Here is a 17,322-nt window from a genome sequence, read left to right as displayed (position 1 = left end):
ATATAATGCTCTTATTGAAAATAAGGCGCGAGACTTAGTTCCTCATCCATATGATGCTAATGTTATTTAAAGTTTATGGATTTTTAGGCATAAAATTAAATAAGATGGATCCTTTGAGAGGTATAAAGCTTGCCTTGTAGGTAATGGTGCAAATCAATAAACTAATGTTGATTGTGGTGACACATTCAGCCCTGTGGTCAAACCGGCTACCATTAGAACGGTTCTCAATGTTACTCTATTTAAATCATGGCGTCTTCATTAATGAGATGTTAAAAATGCTTTCTTGAATGGGAACCTTCATGAAATTGTACATGCATCAACCTTCTGGATTTCGTAATCCTAAATTTCCTGGTCATGTCTGTTTACTGAAGAAATCTCTATATGGTCTCAAACAAGCACCTCACTCCTGGTACCACCGCTTTACTGATTATGTATCTACAATGGGTTTATCTCATAGTATTTTATGTCCACTCTCTTTTTATATATCATCATGGGAATGACATAGCTTATATTCTTCTGCACGTGGATGGCACTATTCTTGCTGCATCATCTGACACTCTTCCAGAATCTATTATGGCATAACTGAATTCTGAATTCTCCATGAAGGATTTGAGGCCTCTAAGTTATTTTCTGGATATTTTTGTCACCCGACATTCCGAAGGTCCGTTTCTTTCTCAAAAGAAGTATGCAGAAGGAATTATCGAATGAGTCGGTATGTCCTTCTGCAAACCATCCTCTACACAAGTAGACACAAAAGCGAAACTCAATGGTTCATCCGGTAACCCTTACCATGATCCAACCGAATATCATAGCCTTGCCGGAGCATTGCAATACTTGACATTCACTCAACCAGACATCTCATATACAATTCAACATGTGTGTTTATTATGCATAATCCAAAAACTCAACACATGTCTGCCTTAAAATGCATTATTCGATACCTTCATGGTACCATAAATTTTGGCCTCCATATGTACCCTTCATCCATCGATAAACTCATTTCTTACACATATGCAGATTGGGCTGGATGTCCAGACACAAGAAAATCTATCTCTGGCTACTGTGTTTATCTCGGTGACAACTTGATCTCATGGTCTGCAAAATGCCAACATACCTTGTCTTGTTGAAGTTTCGAAGCCGAATACAAAAGAGTAGCCAATGTTGTGTTTGAATCATGTTGGCTACGCAACTTACTCTTGGAACAGTGTTGTCCTGTCACAAAAGCTACTATGGTATATTGTGACAACATCAACACGATTTATCTTTTCAACAATCCTATTCAACATCAACGCACCAAACATATCGAAATGGATATAGAATTTATGCATGAGAAAGCTTCTCACGGTCAAGTACAAGTTCTACACATTCCCTCATGTTTTCAGATTGCTGACATTTTCACAAAGGGAATTATGTTGCAACTCTTTGATGACTTTCGTGATAGTCTCAATATTCGTTCACCTCTAATTTCGACTGCGAGGTGTATTAGATATGTAAATATAGAAAGATTATTATTAGTATTGATTGTAAATGATTAATATAATCATGACCACATATTTGTATTGTGTTTATGCATGATTATCAGATCAATGAAAAAGACACGACCTAAATTATCTTACATTATTATTATTATTATTATTATTATTATTATTATTATTATTATTATTATTATTATTATATATACATAACTAAAGATACACATTTTAAATCCAAAAAATATTAAATTTTAAAATTTTAAAATTGTAATATATACATATTTAATTAAAAAAGACATAATATAAGTTTATATACATATTCTTTAATCTATTATAACTTATAAATATGAAATAAAACACTCTTAACACTTTTAATATTAAAATATATATGTAAGTGCGAATAAAAGAAAAAAAGCATATATGTTTGTTTAATTTAGTTATGGATAACATCAATTTTACCGTTCAAGTTGTATCAGAATTAGTGTATAGATTTGTTTTATATTTAATCTCAATCTTAATTATTACTAGCAAATTCATCACATAATATTTGTCTTCTAATGTAGATATAGAAGTTGTAATTTGCAATTTAAATAATGAGAGAAGATGTTTTTGCAGAATAAACAATGAGAAAGTGGATAAATATATAATATTGCTTGGTAGATGTTGTGTTGTAAAAAATATCTGAGTGCATCGCACGCTCAAAAATACAAGAGAGTCGTCATCGAACTTTATTTACTTTCGAAAGAAAGAGAAAACATCGATAAAATTTAAGGGAAGAGAAATGGGTAAGGAAGTTGGTTATGCAAGGGGAAGGTATTAACACCTTACATCCATTATACTCAACGAGAACCATTTTGGTTGTTCTTTGCTCGAATGAGTGTTACTATCTAAAGGCTACTTGCGAAATGCAAAAAGGGAAAAAAGTTAAATAGTTAGTGTACTTGCCAAGGATTCGGACCCTCGTGCCTACGTATCCTCATAATGCAATAAGGAAATCAGAGCTCCGTAGTTCGTGGTAGAAAATACAGATTTATTGGTTGATTTTATGGAAGTTATAATCGTATCCTAGAAGTATGTAGACATTAGCTGAATTGATCATAGTTCGGATACTCCAAGCTTTTAGTCTGACTGTTAAGAAATGTATTATAAGAGTTTTTTATGAAAAGAAAAGAAAAGAAAAGTTTTGAAAAGATTTAAGTGATAAGAAGAAAAGAAAGAGATGATTGAATTGCATTAACAGAGAAAAGAGTTTGCATTACAGAGAGTTGTGAAGTGAAAAGGTATTGTTTTGGACCAATGATTGAGTTGTTGGATCCATAGAATAAGTATATCTGAATCAAAAAAGTGTGGCATTAACCAATAATTGGCATGTCCAAAGAGGAAAGAGGGTGCTTGCCTAAGCACTAGGTCTAACAAGGAAAATAATGCACGAGGGGAGAATTTACCTAAGCATAAAGCCTGATAAGGTAAACAATGTATGAGAAAAAGGTTGACCTAAACACGATGTCTGACAAGGCAACCAATAAAGAAAAGAGTTTGTCTTAGCACAAGGCCTGACAAGACAAACATGCATGAAAAAACCGTTTACCTAAGCATAAGGTATGACAAGGTAAATAATGCATGAATAATGAATTTGCCTAAGCACGAGGTCGGATAAGGCAAACAAGGATGAAAATGGTTTGTCTAAGCACAAGATCTGACAAGACAAACAATGTATGAGAAAGAGGTTTGCCTAAGCGCGAGGTCTGACAAGGCAAACAAGAAAGAAAAGTTCTTGATTTAGAAATGGGTATGGAAGTTCAAAGAGTATACTATTTGGTCCAAAGAGGAAGTGTATTGTTGATGTGTTGTTGAAGTGTTGAGGGTGAAAGCTTTGCATGTTGCCCAAAGGCATAAGAATTGCATTTGATTGGTTATGATTGATTTTAAGGGGGAGACAAGTATCAAACCACAAGCTAGGTATGACCTACAATTCAAGTACTCGAGAGATGAAAGGGAAGTGGTATCCTATCCTCTCTTTTTCATCCCAAAAGTTTTATTTGTGAAATTTGTGAGGTGAGTTTAATCATTGGTACCTAGAAGGAGACAAACATCTAACCACTGGCTAAGTATATTCGACAATCAAAATACTCGGGAGTTGAGAGGACAATTCATCCTAACCTCTCTTTTTCGCCCTAAGAGGACCGAATTAAATTCGTTTTATTGTTAAGTGTTTTTGAATGGAAGACAAGCATCGAGCCACAAGCTAAGTACAACCGACAACCCAAACTTAAGAAATGGTGTGTACAAGTACGTACACAACATCATTTGTCTTCCAATTTATTATAAAATTATTTTGATGATGACTTGATGTTGGATCAAGTGTTTGAAGTTTTTGAAATGTAAATAGTGTGAGAATGGAATTGAGGTGTGAGAATAATGAGAGTGAAATGGAAGACATACTTGATGTTGAATCAAGCACTCACTTTGCTCTTGATTGAATTTGATTTGGAAAAGCACTTGACATTGGATCAAGTTTACTTTCATTCTTTGAAAAAAAGTTCTTTTTATCGTTTTGGTTTTATCTTGTTTATTAACACTCAAAGGAAAGTAATAAAGAAAAGTAAATTCTATACTATTACATGTTCATGGGGATTGAGAATATTTTACCCATAATGGGGGGATGCTCATAAACCATACAAGGATTAAATCACAAGCACATGAGAATCATTCAAGTGGTAAAATAATTCAAGCATCATTCACAACCACCATTCATGCATGCAACCAAGAGTAAAGACGAATGATTTAATCTGTAATTATCTCAATTGGGAATTAAAAGAGCTAACTCTAAGACCAAATTCAATTAAAATTTAAATTAAGACTACATGTACCATTATTTTTATTATTTCCATAAAATGGTGAATTAAATAGAAAAATAATCAAAGTCTATTTAAATTCTAAGTATTAATATCATTTTTGAAGTATTTTTATGTTAAAATATGATGTGAAAACATGCTAAAAATGAACTAAACATGTACACAAAATTAAAAACAACAAAACACAAAAAAAGTAAAAAAAGAAAAAAAGAAAAAATAGAGGCAGGGTGCGGAGCCAACAATTGGTGTGTGTAAAGCAATGGTGATTGGGCTTAACAAGAAGCCCAATTAAAAGTCATAGCTTCAAGGAAGGGGGTGTATAGGCCTCGATACATTACACTAAGCAGAAAATATTGGGCCTATAGGGGCAAGCCCAAGATCCTTTTTCCACAAGCCCAGAGGGAGGTGTGTGATGTAAAAAAGAGGTGTATTGGGAGTAAATATGTGGGCTCAGGGATTCAGAGAATCTCAAAGTGGATTGCAAAGGCTGAGGGATGTAAAAATATTTTTAATTCATTCTCGTTTCCATCCCTCACGTTCAGCTCTATCCCTCTCCTACTTCTTCGCCGAAATGAGTTGCTCCGCCACACCGGAGGCGGCGGAGCGGTCCATAATAACATCCACGACCACCAAAATGATGCTCTTAACCTCCTCCATCTCTCCCACTCCTCAATTCAACCTAAATTCTACCAGCCTTTGAAAATTGAAGTGAAATAAGTATGAACCCTAATCTCCACAAGTTCAAATTAAACATCAAATACGCCTAATTCATACTAAAGACCTTAGGTCCATGGTTCCCTAACATCAATACCATAAGATGCTAACAAGATTCGAGAGAAAATCAAGAGGAATAAAACTCGAGCCTACCTTCAGAGCGGTGGCTTGCTCTGACAAGTGTTGAGAAGCCCGAAATGAGAATACAGTGGAATCCAAAGATTAATTAGGTAAGCTTCAATCTTCTTTCTTCCATTTTGTGATCTCTTCTTATTCTTCTCCAAGCTCTTAGTCTGTACGAATCTAATGATTGAGTTGTTGGATCCATAGGATAAGTATGTCTGAATAAAAAGAGTGTGGCATTAACCAATAATTGGTATGGCTAAAGAAAAAAATAGGATGCTTGACTAAGCAATAGGTATGACAAGGCAAACAATGCATGTGGGGAGCATTTACCTAAGCACAAGGTCTGACAAGGTAAATAACGTATGAGAGAAAGGTTGGCCTAAGTGTCGCATTACGCAAAAAACCGGCGGGAAAACAAGAACAACAGAGCCGCCACCGTGCGTTATTTATCCCGAAAGAGGGAAAGGAAACGCTCAGAGTAAACCTGGAAAAAGTATGGTCTCGCGACCAAAGAGAATGGGATCGGGAGTCGGTTATGCGAAGGGAAGGTATTAGCACCCCTACGCATCCGTCGTACTCGACGGGATCCACGCACAATAGGAAGGAAAATGGTTGCTAAAACACTGCTCAAACACACACACACACACACTGGCTGAAAGAGACACAAGAAAACAAACAAGACTGACTCGGCAGGATATCGCATCCTGGGCCTACTTAGTCTATCAAGCATAGACATCAGAGTCAAAGTAGTTCGGACTGGGGGAAACACATGCTCGCTAGGATGTCGCATCCTATGCATACGTATCTTCTTGGACGAAGAAGAATCAGAGCATTCGTAGCTCGACTAACACGCACACAAACAAGCACAGGCAAAGGCGAACATGGAGCCTGAATGCCAATCACTGGGCTTACATCAGCATCCGAACCAAAATACAACCCAAGGGGGTTGAAACACAAAGGTTGAAAAAGAAAAAGGGCGCCCGGAGAGATCAGCTCATCTCCTGCCTACGTACCTCATCTGGTATGAGGATCAGGGCGACGTAGTTCCCCTACGGAGGGACACAAGACTAGCCTAACCAGATAACAGAGGGAGACACAACTAGGGAGACTACGACTCGAGCCTAGGTGTTATCATGCAAATTCATCCCTAAGTTAAGGTTTCTAGCTAACTTGCATAGGAAGCAAGCCTATCCTAAACATGACTTGCACAGGAAGCAAGCCGAACTAAACCTATCTTGCACAGGAAGCAAGCTAAAGCAAACATACAAGCACAAGTAGCACACACTATATGCAAGCAATGGGCTCAATCAAGGTTAAGTTTTAGTCGAGGGGTCATATCAACCTCAACAAACAAACCACTGTAACTGGGTAGTGTTAGCTCTTAACCCTAACATTGAGAGTTAGGGTGAAGCCGATGAAAGGTGAGTGAAGATGAGACTTCACAGCTCTTATCCCTGGCCTGGGAGAGCTTAAGACAAGAATGTGTGGGTTCAGAAAGTGGGAACCCTTCTACACATTTGACACTGACTCAAACTGTACAACTGTACAAGATCTTGGGTTAGTATCTGCAATGCATCAACACAGTGGTGTAAGCAAAGCAGATGACACACAGAATAGCAGGGGATGGATTGCACATCCCTTATATCTGCCAATGCCTCTTCACTTAGGAGGTCTTTGAATAAATGCAAGGACAAAAGTAAACAAACACAAACATTGCCTCTTAAGGAGGACTTCAGACAGGCGCCTGGCCAAGTAACAGGCCAAGTCTTCCAGACTACATGGAGTAAGGAAATTATACCTCAATGCAAATTGCTTATCAAGCAAAGCAAAGCAAAGTTCTCAAGGAACTAATAGCAACTAAAGTACCTGAAATCAGTCAAGCACAATTAGTATACCAGACACAAAGTTAAAACAAAACAGCATAAGCCAACAGACAATACAGTCAAGCATATGTGCAAAGCAACAAGCTCATAACAAGTGAGCTAGGAAACCTACAAAACAAACAAGTTAGTTCATGATAAACAATCAAACTCATTCAACTTGTATTGATCTCTTTGAAGCATTTGTTGCTTAACCTGAAAAACCAAGCTTAAACATGAGTGACAAGACCACTAGGACAAGCCTAGGGTCAAAAGGAGATAAAAACTTTAAAACAGCAAGGGACAAGTGCCCAAAGTCAAGACAAATCAATCAAGAAGCAAACCTAAGTGGTTTCACATTCATATCATTCATCATTATCATTTTACAAGCAAATTAGGTCAAAGCATGGCATATAGAACCTCAAAGAAGTCAACAGAATGTCTCAACTCAAATTCAATTACAAACATTTCAATAAATCCTCAAATAAATCATGATCAAACATCATCCACAACATGATAGGCATACCAAATTTCAGCTCATTTGGATCAAAGGAAGTAGGTCAATGAAAATCAGAAAGTCAAAACAAGTTCAAACATCCTCATACAAAGCATCAAAACATGCACCAACTTCAATTAATCATAAAACAGAAACAACACATGATAAATGAATGGAACTAAAACCATGATAAACTTTAAGATGTCTATAATCCACATGTCAAATTTCAAGTCCATCCAATTAAGCATTAGAATTTCACAAATCATATGGCATCATGTGTCATAAAAGTCAACAATTTGGTCAAACAGGGGAGAAATTGTCAATCAAATAGGAAATGCATTCAAAAATTCCAGAAAAATTCACACACATTCTCAACATGCACAAGTGTCTTCATGCAAAAATCCAGACCATTTTGAGTTCAATAAGCAGGGTAATTAAAATCATGAAGTTGGACATGCATGGTGTGACACAAATTGTCACACCCCTATTCAAAAAATCATATCTCCACAACCAGCAATGATAAAATTACAAACTCTATACCAAAATCACCATGAACATGTCTAGTTTAAGCACAAAAAATTTGAGAGGCATTGGATCATGTATCATCATTTCACAAGCAATTTGGCAAAGCATACACAAAATGGACAACATGAACAAACCCTAGCACATTTTAGAATCCACACATGCAAAAATCTGGAAAAATCATCATAAAAAACTAGAGATCATGAGGAGCATTTCACAAAAAATCCCACCAAATTTGGATTAAAAATGAGTGACTTATGATTTTTGGAAGATTGGCATATCAAATGAAATAAATATTAAAATAATGAAATGATTTAAATAAAATGAAAACCGGCAGTGGCAATTTCGTAATAACCCGGTCCCTTAAGTGAAACTATGCGTTTCACTTAAGGGTGTGGAGAGCAACGATTGGTCACATGGGCAATGGAATAGTAAACTCATGCAAACGAAGACCAAACACGAATTCTGGGTTGGAAAACTAGGGTTTCTGGGCAACAGTCATCATGTTCATCCATGGAACCCAGGTCAAGAACAGAGTTTCATGAAAACGGACAAATGACATATCCTCGTGTTCATCTAATCATGTACATCCACGATCCAGCATTCAATAACCCTAATTCATGCTAAAATGGGAGAAACGAGCAAGATAACATTTGACCAACAGACTTCAAATCAATATTTCTCTCTTAATACTCAACTAAAGTTCACGATTCAAAGTTCATTACAATCAGCATGGCAAGCTCTATGATAAACATAGCATGATTTCAAGAATAAAGAGGTTCGAAAGTTTACTTGATTTGAAGAACAGAGCTGATTCTGGAGTTCTTTGGCCGTGTAAGTGCGAAACAGAAGCGCCTTGAGGTTTCAGATGATGAATGGAAGGATGCTCCTAGCTCACTCTTGCTCGATTGTGCTCAACAGTCCAACTGCCATGTGAGATGCTTGGAAGTAACAGTCACGATTTAGCTGCAACAGTGGCGAGTTCCAGCTTTAATCCAACTCCAATGTGATAGTAGATGATGATCCAAAGAAGAAATGGTGCTGCTTTGGGAGGAATTCGCAGAAAAATCAAGATGAAGAAATGAGAGAGTTTTGCTTTTTGGTCTAGATCTGAGTTTTGTGTGAGTGCCCTCCGTATTTTCTGTTAGGGTTTCAAATATATACCATCTGTTAATGCATTCCACTAATCATCCTTAAGCCAAACCTTGTTAATTAGTGAAAAGAGATATTTTTGACAAATTGCTAAAACCAATCATTATGCATGGGGGTGCAGCTACAGTGCATGAAAATGGGCTTAGGCACACTCCAAATGTGGTTTTTAGTCAAGTTCAATTGGTAGAAAGTGTAGCAAATGGCTATTTTGAAAGTCAACTTTTTTACCTTTCCTTTTTTAATTCAAGTCAACTAAAAAATGCCATTTTGAATGGATGATTATTGGTGAAATGTGATGAAGGATTTGGATAGAGCATGTCAAATGTGACTTGTAGCAAAAAACCTCACTCAATTTGGCCAAATGGTTTGGAAGATATGCCACTTTGAAGTTCACAAATTTCTGAAAATGATTTGATCATAACTTGCCAACCATAAATGAGAAATGAGTGTTCTTGGACTTTTTGGAAAGGTGAGAACAAGATCTTCAACTTTCATGTTGGACAAAATTTCATTTGAAGCTTGTATGATGACGTAAATTGGAGGAGAAAAACTTTCTATTTTTGGCAATTTCCAATTACAAGTCACCTGCTATTTTAGGAAACTTCTTGTCTGACTTTATTTTCTCCAATCTTGATCTTTGAAATGTCAAATGAGACTTGTATGGACATGAATGAAGACTTTCAAACCATCTCCCACCTTCAAATCCATAAAATCAAGCACAGTTGACCATAGTTGACCATAGTTGACTTTCTAGGGCTTCTGATGGACTGAACAATGACTGATGACTTCTGAGCACCCAATCTTTGACCAAATCACTTCAAAAGGACCCCTAGGTAATGTGAACATGTTGGACCAACCCTGGGGCCTTGTCTCAATGGAAATTGTACTTGCTTGCTTGATTGACTGATTTCCTGACCAGTTTGACCTAATTTATCAGTTGAACTTGCACTTGGGCCAAGGACAATGCAATGCTATGCAGTGGACTATGTTATGTTAATGACCTAATATGAGAATGTATGTACAAAATGGTAGGTGCAAATTTGAGGTGCTACAGCTGCCCCTATTCAATCAGCTGGGAACCTGAACGGATGAGAGCAACGACTGTCAGACTTTCAGGGTACACAGGGATTTAATACCAAAGAACCGTAGAAATTTGCACTCTGCTGGATATGATACAAGAAAAACCAAGTCATTTACTGATGACGGCTGCACGACAACTTCAGGCAAGCAAAACCATTTACCGATGGCTAGATACTGGAAACTTGATATTTACCGATATCAATTTCAGCGAGACCATTTACCGATGGCTGCTGGGAAACATCTTGATATTAAAAGGAAGCAAGACCATTTACCGATGGTGGCTTTCAAAGAAACTTGACATTTACCGATATCAACTTCAACAAAACCATTTACCGATGGCTGCTCTACTGGGAACTCGATATTTACCGATATCGAAGAAAACGGGGCCATTTACCGATGGCGGATAAAACTGGGAACTCGATATTTACCGATATCGAAGCAAACGGGACCATTTACCGATGGTGTCTACTTGGGGGGCAAAGATATATTTGTAATGGAATCAGACAAGACGTTTACTGACGACTCTTGGGGATCTTGATTTTATCAACAAGAAAATAACGCATGACCAGACATTTACCGATGACTGGGATGAGACTCGATGTTTACCGACATCGAAAGATGATGTTTACCGACATCCAAAAACGACCAGACATTTACCGATGACTGGGGAAATACTTGAGAAGCTTGACATTTATCGACACCAACGGAGAGGTGAACACTTCACTGGGGAAGGAAAAACAAAAACTGCCACCAGAAACCAGACAGGACGTTTACCGACGACTCTACTGGGGATTTCTAGCTGGGGATTACCAGACGTTTACTGATGACTGGAAAAAACTTGACGTTTACCGACATCGAAAGATGATGTTTACCGACATCAAACAAAAGCGACCAGACATTTACCGATGACTGGAGTGAGACTCGATGTTTACCGACATCGAAAGATGATGTTTACCGACATCCAAAAAATGACCAGACATTTACCGATGACTGGGGTGAGACTCGATGTTTACCGACACCGAAACAATGGTGTTTACCGACACCAAACAAAGAACACACGCGGGTGCTGAAATGACACTTACCGGTATCATAAGAATGACATCTTAAATACGTCAAGGTAAGGTTGACCACTTGCTGGGGGTCTCACTGAGGAGAAACAAGCTTTCCGTTCGCGGACGGGTGAGGAAATAAACCTCTGTGGGGATATCAATCCTGAATGTTGTCAGGAGCAACTGTAGCAGACGTGCTGCACCGATGTTGAACAAAATGAAGCGCCTCTGTCGGGGATACAGTCTGATAGGTTAACACATGAATGCATATGTTTGAATTTTTCTATGGCATAATGCTCCATATGGAATGGGAATGCTACACAGTTTGATGATGCAATGATCACTATATGCAAGATGCAAAATGATGAAGACTCCGACGGGGAATACACAGGACGACTGCGCTGAGAAACCATCAATACAAATCCACTGGGGAAAACAAGGCAACTCGCTGGGGAGTAATAAAGTGACATGCTAGGGACAAACAGGCGACTTCACTGGGGAAAGCCCAACCAATCCACAAGTAGGGTAAACTCTGCTCTGGGAAATAAAACACTCCGCTGGGGACGACCCAAACAATCCACAGCTAGGATAAGCTCTGGGGATAAACTTCATTGAACCCGCTCCACTCGGGGAGGAAAACGGCAAATACAGGCCTGCTAGGGATAGGCAACCCTTAGATCTGTTGGGGAATAGAAGGCACTATCCAACAGACACTTCCGCATGGGAACAAAGCTCTGATAGCTTCCATACTGGCTTGGGGGAATAACTGCTGGGGAATGTTCACAGATGACGACCTGTAAAACAGCACAACAAATGCCCCCAGGGGATACATGGACAAGATACGCCCAAGTGTCCTCAACATTCAAAATGATTTTCAAATGTTTTGATCTTTTGCAAGTTATTGTAAAGCCTTCATGTTTTTATATGCAATGTTTATCAAAAATTCGGACGTTTTTGCAAACAAAACAGTAAAATAAAAACAGGAGAGCAATTTATCTGAATAACGACTTTTATTGATTGAAAATGTGCCTGAAAAGGCGAATACATTGGGAAGCAATTCCTAGGAAGAGGTAATTGCGCACAAAAGGAAAATAAACTATCCTAATGGCAATGTGAACACGGCATCCACTATTTCCCAATTCTGTTATAACTCACAGATCCTCAATTTCCGCCCAACTTCCTTGCTTTCTGAGAAGAATGACTGGACCAATCACATCTTTCGAGATGGCAGCTGACGAAGCGTGATGAAGTACAGATGACTCAGACTGTAGCCTTCGCTTTAATCCCTCTTTTGGCTGGATCGCCCTTTCGGGTTTTCAATCCACCGGGATACCCATTTTTGCCTAAGCCGCCCTTGCGGGTTTTCGACTTACCGGGTGTACAAATTCTTTTCATTTTTATCCCTAATTTTTGCCCGAACCTTTTCTTTCTGTTTTTTGGTTCGCCGGGATGCCCTTTTTTGCCTGGACTCTTTTATTCTTTTTGTCCAGCGGGTCAATTTATGCGAAGTATTTTTTGACTACATCTGAGTTAACAGGGGACGGAAAATCTTCACCATCCATAGTTGTAAGCATCAAGGCTCCACCGGAGAAGACCTTTTTCACAACATATGGACCTTCATAATTAGGAGTCCACTTGCCCCTGTTATCTGTACCGGGAGGAAGAATCCTCTTCAGAACTAGATCACCAATCTGAAATGTCCGAGGACGCACTTTCTGATCAAAGGCTCGCTTCATCCTTCTCTGGTATAACTGCCCATGGCACACAACTGCTAACCATCTTTCTTCGATAAGGCTTAACTCGTTAAACCTTGTTCGAATCCACTCGGCTTCGTCCAGCTTGACATCCAGTAATACTCTCAGAGAAGGGATCTCCACTTCAACAGGCAGGACTGCTTCCATGCCATACACAAGGGAGTACGGGGTTGCCCCGGTCGACGTACGCACTGAAGTACGGTACCCATGCAAAGCGAAAGGCAGCATCTCATGCCAATCCTTGTACGTAACGACCATCTTTTGCACAATCTTCTTGATATTCTTGTTTGCTGCCTCTACAACACCATTCATCTTTGGTCTGTAAGGAGAAGAATTGTGATGTTCAATCTTGAAGTCTCTGCAAAGCTCTTTCATCATCTTGTTGTTGAGATTTGAACCATTGTCAGTGATGATTCTCTCGGGAACTCCATAACGACAGATGATTTCCTTTTTGATGAACCGGGCAACCACTTGTTTGGTGACGTTGGCAAAGGAAGCTGCTTCCACCCACTTGGTGAAGTAGTCAATCGCGACCAGGATGAAGCGATGTCCATTCGAAGCAGTAGGCTCAATCTTCCCAATCATGTCAATGCCCCACATGGCAAACGGCCAAGGCGAGTTCATGACATTCAACGGGCTTGGTGGTACATGCACCTTGTCAGCATAAATTTGACACTTATGGCATTTCCGAGCATATTTGAAACAATCGGATTCCATAGTCATCCAATAATAACCGGCTCTCAACAGTTTCTTCGACATTGCATGACCACCAACATGTGTACCAAACGAACCTTCGTGCACTTCTTGCATCAACATGTCTGCTTCGTATCTATCCACGCATCTGAGCAAGACCATGTCAAAGTTCCTCTTGTACAACACATCATCCTGATTCAAGTAAAAGCTTCCAGCTAGCCTTCTCAGGGTCTTCTTATCATTCTTTGACGCACCTTCAGGATACTCCTGGGTCTTGAGGAAGTTCTTGATGTCATAGTACCACGGCTTTTCATCAATCGCAACAGACTCGGCTGCAAACACATACGCAGGCCTCTCGAGTCGATTCACCGCAACATGTGGCACATGATTCCACCAATGAACTTTGATCATGGACGATAAAGTAGCCAAAGCATCAACCATCTGATTCTCATCCCAGGGGACGTGATACAACTTCACCTTCTTAAAGAACGTCAGTATTCTTCTGGTGTAATCTCTATACGGAATCAGATGCGGCTGATTCGTATTCCAATCTCCATTGACCTGATTGATCACTAGAGCGGAATCTCCATAAATGTCAAGAGTTTTGATTCTCAGGTCGATGGCTTCTTCTATCCCCATGATACAGGCCTCATACTCAGCTTCATTGTTGGTGACGTCAAAAGTCAATCTGGCAGAAAAGGGTATATGAGCACCTTTAGGATTAATGAGCACTGCCCCAACACCGTTACCGTTCATATTCACAGCCCCATCAAACATCAGTGTCCACTTGTCATCAGGATCTGGTCCTTCCTCGACAAGAGGCTCTTCACAATCTTTCATCTTCAGATACATGATGTCTTCATCAGGGAATTCAAACATCATCGGCTGATAATCATCAATTGGTTGCTCGGCAAGGTAGTCCGACAGAATACTACCTTTGATGGCCTTCTGTGACGTGTACTGAATGTCATATTCGGTTAAAATCATCTGCCATCGAGCAACGCGCCCGGTGAGAGCCGGCTTTTCAAAGATGTACTTTACTGGATCCATCTTAGAAATCAACAAGGTAGTATGGTTCAGCATATACTGCCTTAGTTGGCGAGCAGCCCAGGCCAAAGCACAGCAAGTTTTCTCGAGCAGTGAATATCTTGTTTCACAGTCGGTAAACTTTTTGCTAAGGTAGTATATGGCATGCTCTTTTCGACCAAACTCGTCATGCTGTCCCAATACACACCCCATCGAGTTCTCGGTAACTGACAGGTACATTATCAGCGGTCTCCCTGGAACTGGAGGTATCAGGATTGGAGGATTCTGTAAATACTCTTTGATTTTGTCAAAAGCTTTCTGACAATCATCGTTCCACCTGATTGCTTGGTTCTTTCTGAGCAATTTGAAAATTGGTTCACACGTGGCCGTTAGGTGAGATATGAACCTTGCAATGTAGTTCAACCTCCCTAAAAACCCACGGACTTGCTTTTCCGTTTTCGGTTCAGGCATCTCTTGAATAGCTTTGACTTTTGCTGGATCAACCTCAATCCCTTTCTCACTGACAATGAAGCCTAACAGCTTCCCTGATCTCACACCAAACGTGCACTTGTTCGGATTCAGCCTCAATTTGAATTTGACCAATCTGTCGAACAACTTCTGCAAATTAACCAGGTGCTCCTCTTCTGTCTGCGACTTCGCAATCATATCATCCACGTACACTTCGATCTCTTTGTGCATCATGTCATGAAAGAGAGTCGTCATTGCCCTCTGATAGGTAGCACCGGCATTCTTCAGCCCAAATGGCATCACTTTATAGCAGAATGTGCCCCAAGGTGTAATGAATGTCGTCTTTTCCATGTCCTCTGGCGCCATCTTGATCTGATTATAGCCCGAGAAACCGTCCATGAAAGAGAATACCGAGGATTGAGCCGTGTTATCCACCAATACATCGATGTGAGGTAATGGGAAATCATCTTTCGGACTCGCTCTGTTTAAATCCCGGTAATCGACACACATTCTGACTTTGCCATCCTTCTTCGGCACAGGAACAATGTTGGCTACCCACGGTGGATAACTGGTAACAACCAGAAAACCTGCATCCCACTGCTTTTGAACCTCTTCCTTGATCTTGACAGCCATATCAGGACTAGTTCTGCGAAGCTTCTGCTTGACCGACGGACACTCTTCTCTGAGGGGTAGCCGATGCACCACAATGTCTGTATCCAACCCAGGCATATCTTGATATGACCAAGCGAATATTTCTACATATTCTCTCAGCATCTCAATCAGCCTCCTCTTGACAGAGTCCTCTAAAGCAGCCTCAATCTTGATCTCTCTTCTGGCATCCTCAGTACCCAGATTAACAATCTCCAACTTCTCCTGATGAGGTTGGATGACCCTTTCCTCTTGCTTCAGCAATCTGACCAATTCTGCGGGGAGTTCACAGTCTTCCCCACTCTCCTCTTCGGCTTGGTAGATGGGATTATCAAAATCATACTGAGCCATAACAGAATTGTTCACAGTGGATTCCATGATATCACTTCTGCATGTTAATGCCTTATTTTAGAAAAAGAGTTCAAAAAAAGTCACGAAAAACAAAAACATTGCCATTTTTTATTATATTATATTTTTTTTAGAAAAAGTGAAAACAAAAAAGAAAGACAGGGATCACAAAGTTTGATTGCAAAACGTCCTTTATTTATGATAATCATTAAAACATGATGAGGCCCTACAATGAACCACTACGCCTTGGGCAGAACGTAGGGTTTTCATGCAAAATGAAAAAACAAAGGAAAATTACTCTGTCTGAAGAGTAACTTGAACCACTTCTTCAGCCGTCCAGTTGTTGATAGACTCCCCTGGTGCACACGGGCGAACCCAGATGTCTAGATCACAGTCGCTGTCACAGTCTTCACCACCGGTTGCAAAGACGTCGCCATGATTCATCAGCCCAACGCTGGTAAAGGTACTCGAACCAGTCTGCACACTCTGCTCTACTTGGAGAGGCTCATAACCAATGCCGAATTTGTCTTCCTTGACAGGCAAGTCTACCATCTTACCCCAGCCCTCAGCTTTACCGGAATCAACAACCTCCTTGGCTTGCTTGTATGAAGCAATCGAAACACCAGGCTTCCTCTGGTCAGCATAAGCTACCTTCTCCAGAGCCACGGTCTCAAATGCCTGGCATAATGTTTCGTGGATCTCGCCATCTACCTCGACATACTTGAACGAGGATAGGTGACTCACCAGAATCTCTTCTTCACCACACACGGTCACAATTTGGCCGTTCCAGACATACTTGAGCTTTTGGTGGAGAGTTGACGAGACTGCTCCTGCTGCGTGAATCCACGGACGCCCCAACAGACAGCTGTAGGCGGGTTGAATGTCCATAACATAAAAAATGATGTCGAAAACCTCGGGACCTATCTTCACCGGCAATGTAACTTCACCAAACACAGAACGTTTGGATCCATCAAATGCGCGCACTATAAGGTCACTAGGAGTGAGCACAACTCCTTCAACATCAATCTTCTTCAGAATCTGCTTTGGTAAGACATTCAGC

Source organism: Lathyrus oleraceus, chromosome 5, assembly GCF_024323335.1.
Source record: "Lathyrus oleraceus cultivar Zhongwan6 chromosome 5, CAAS_Psat_ZW6_1.0, whole genome shotgun sequence".
NCBI lineage: Eukaryota > Viridiplantae > Streptophyta > Magnoliopsida > Fabales > Fabaceae > Lathyrus > Lathyrus oleraceus.
This window is presented reverse-complemented; position numbering follows the sequence as displayed.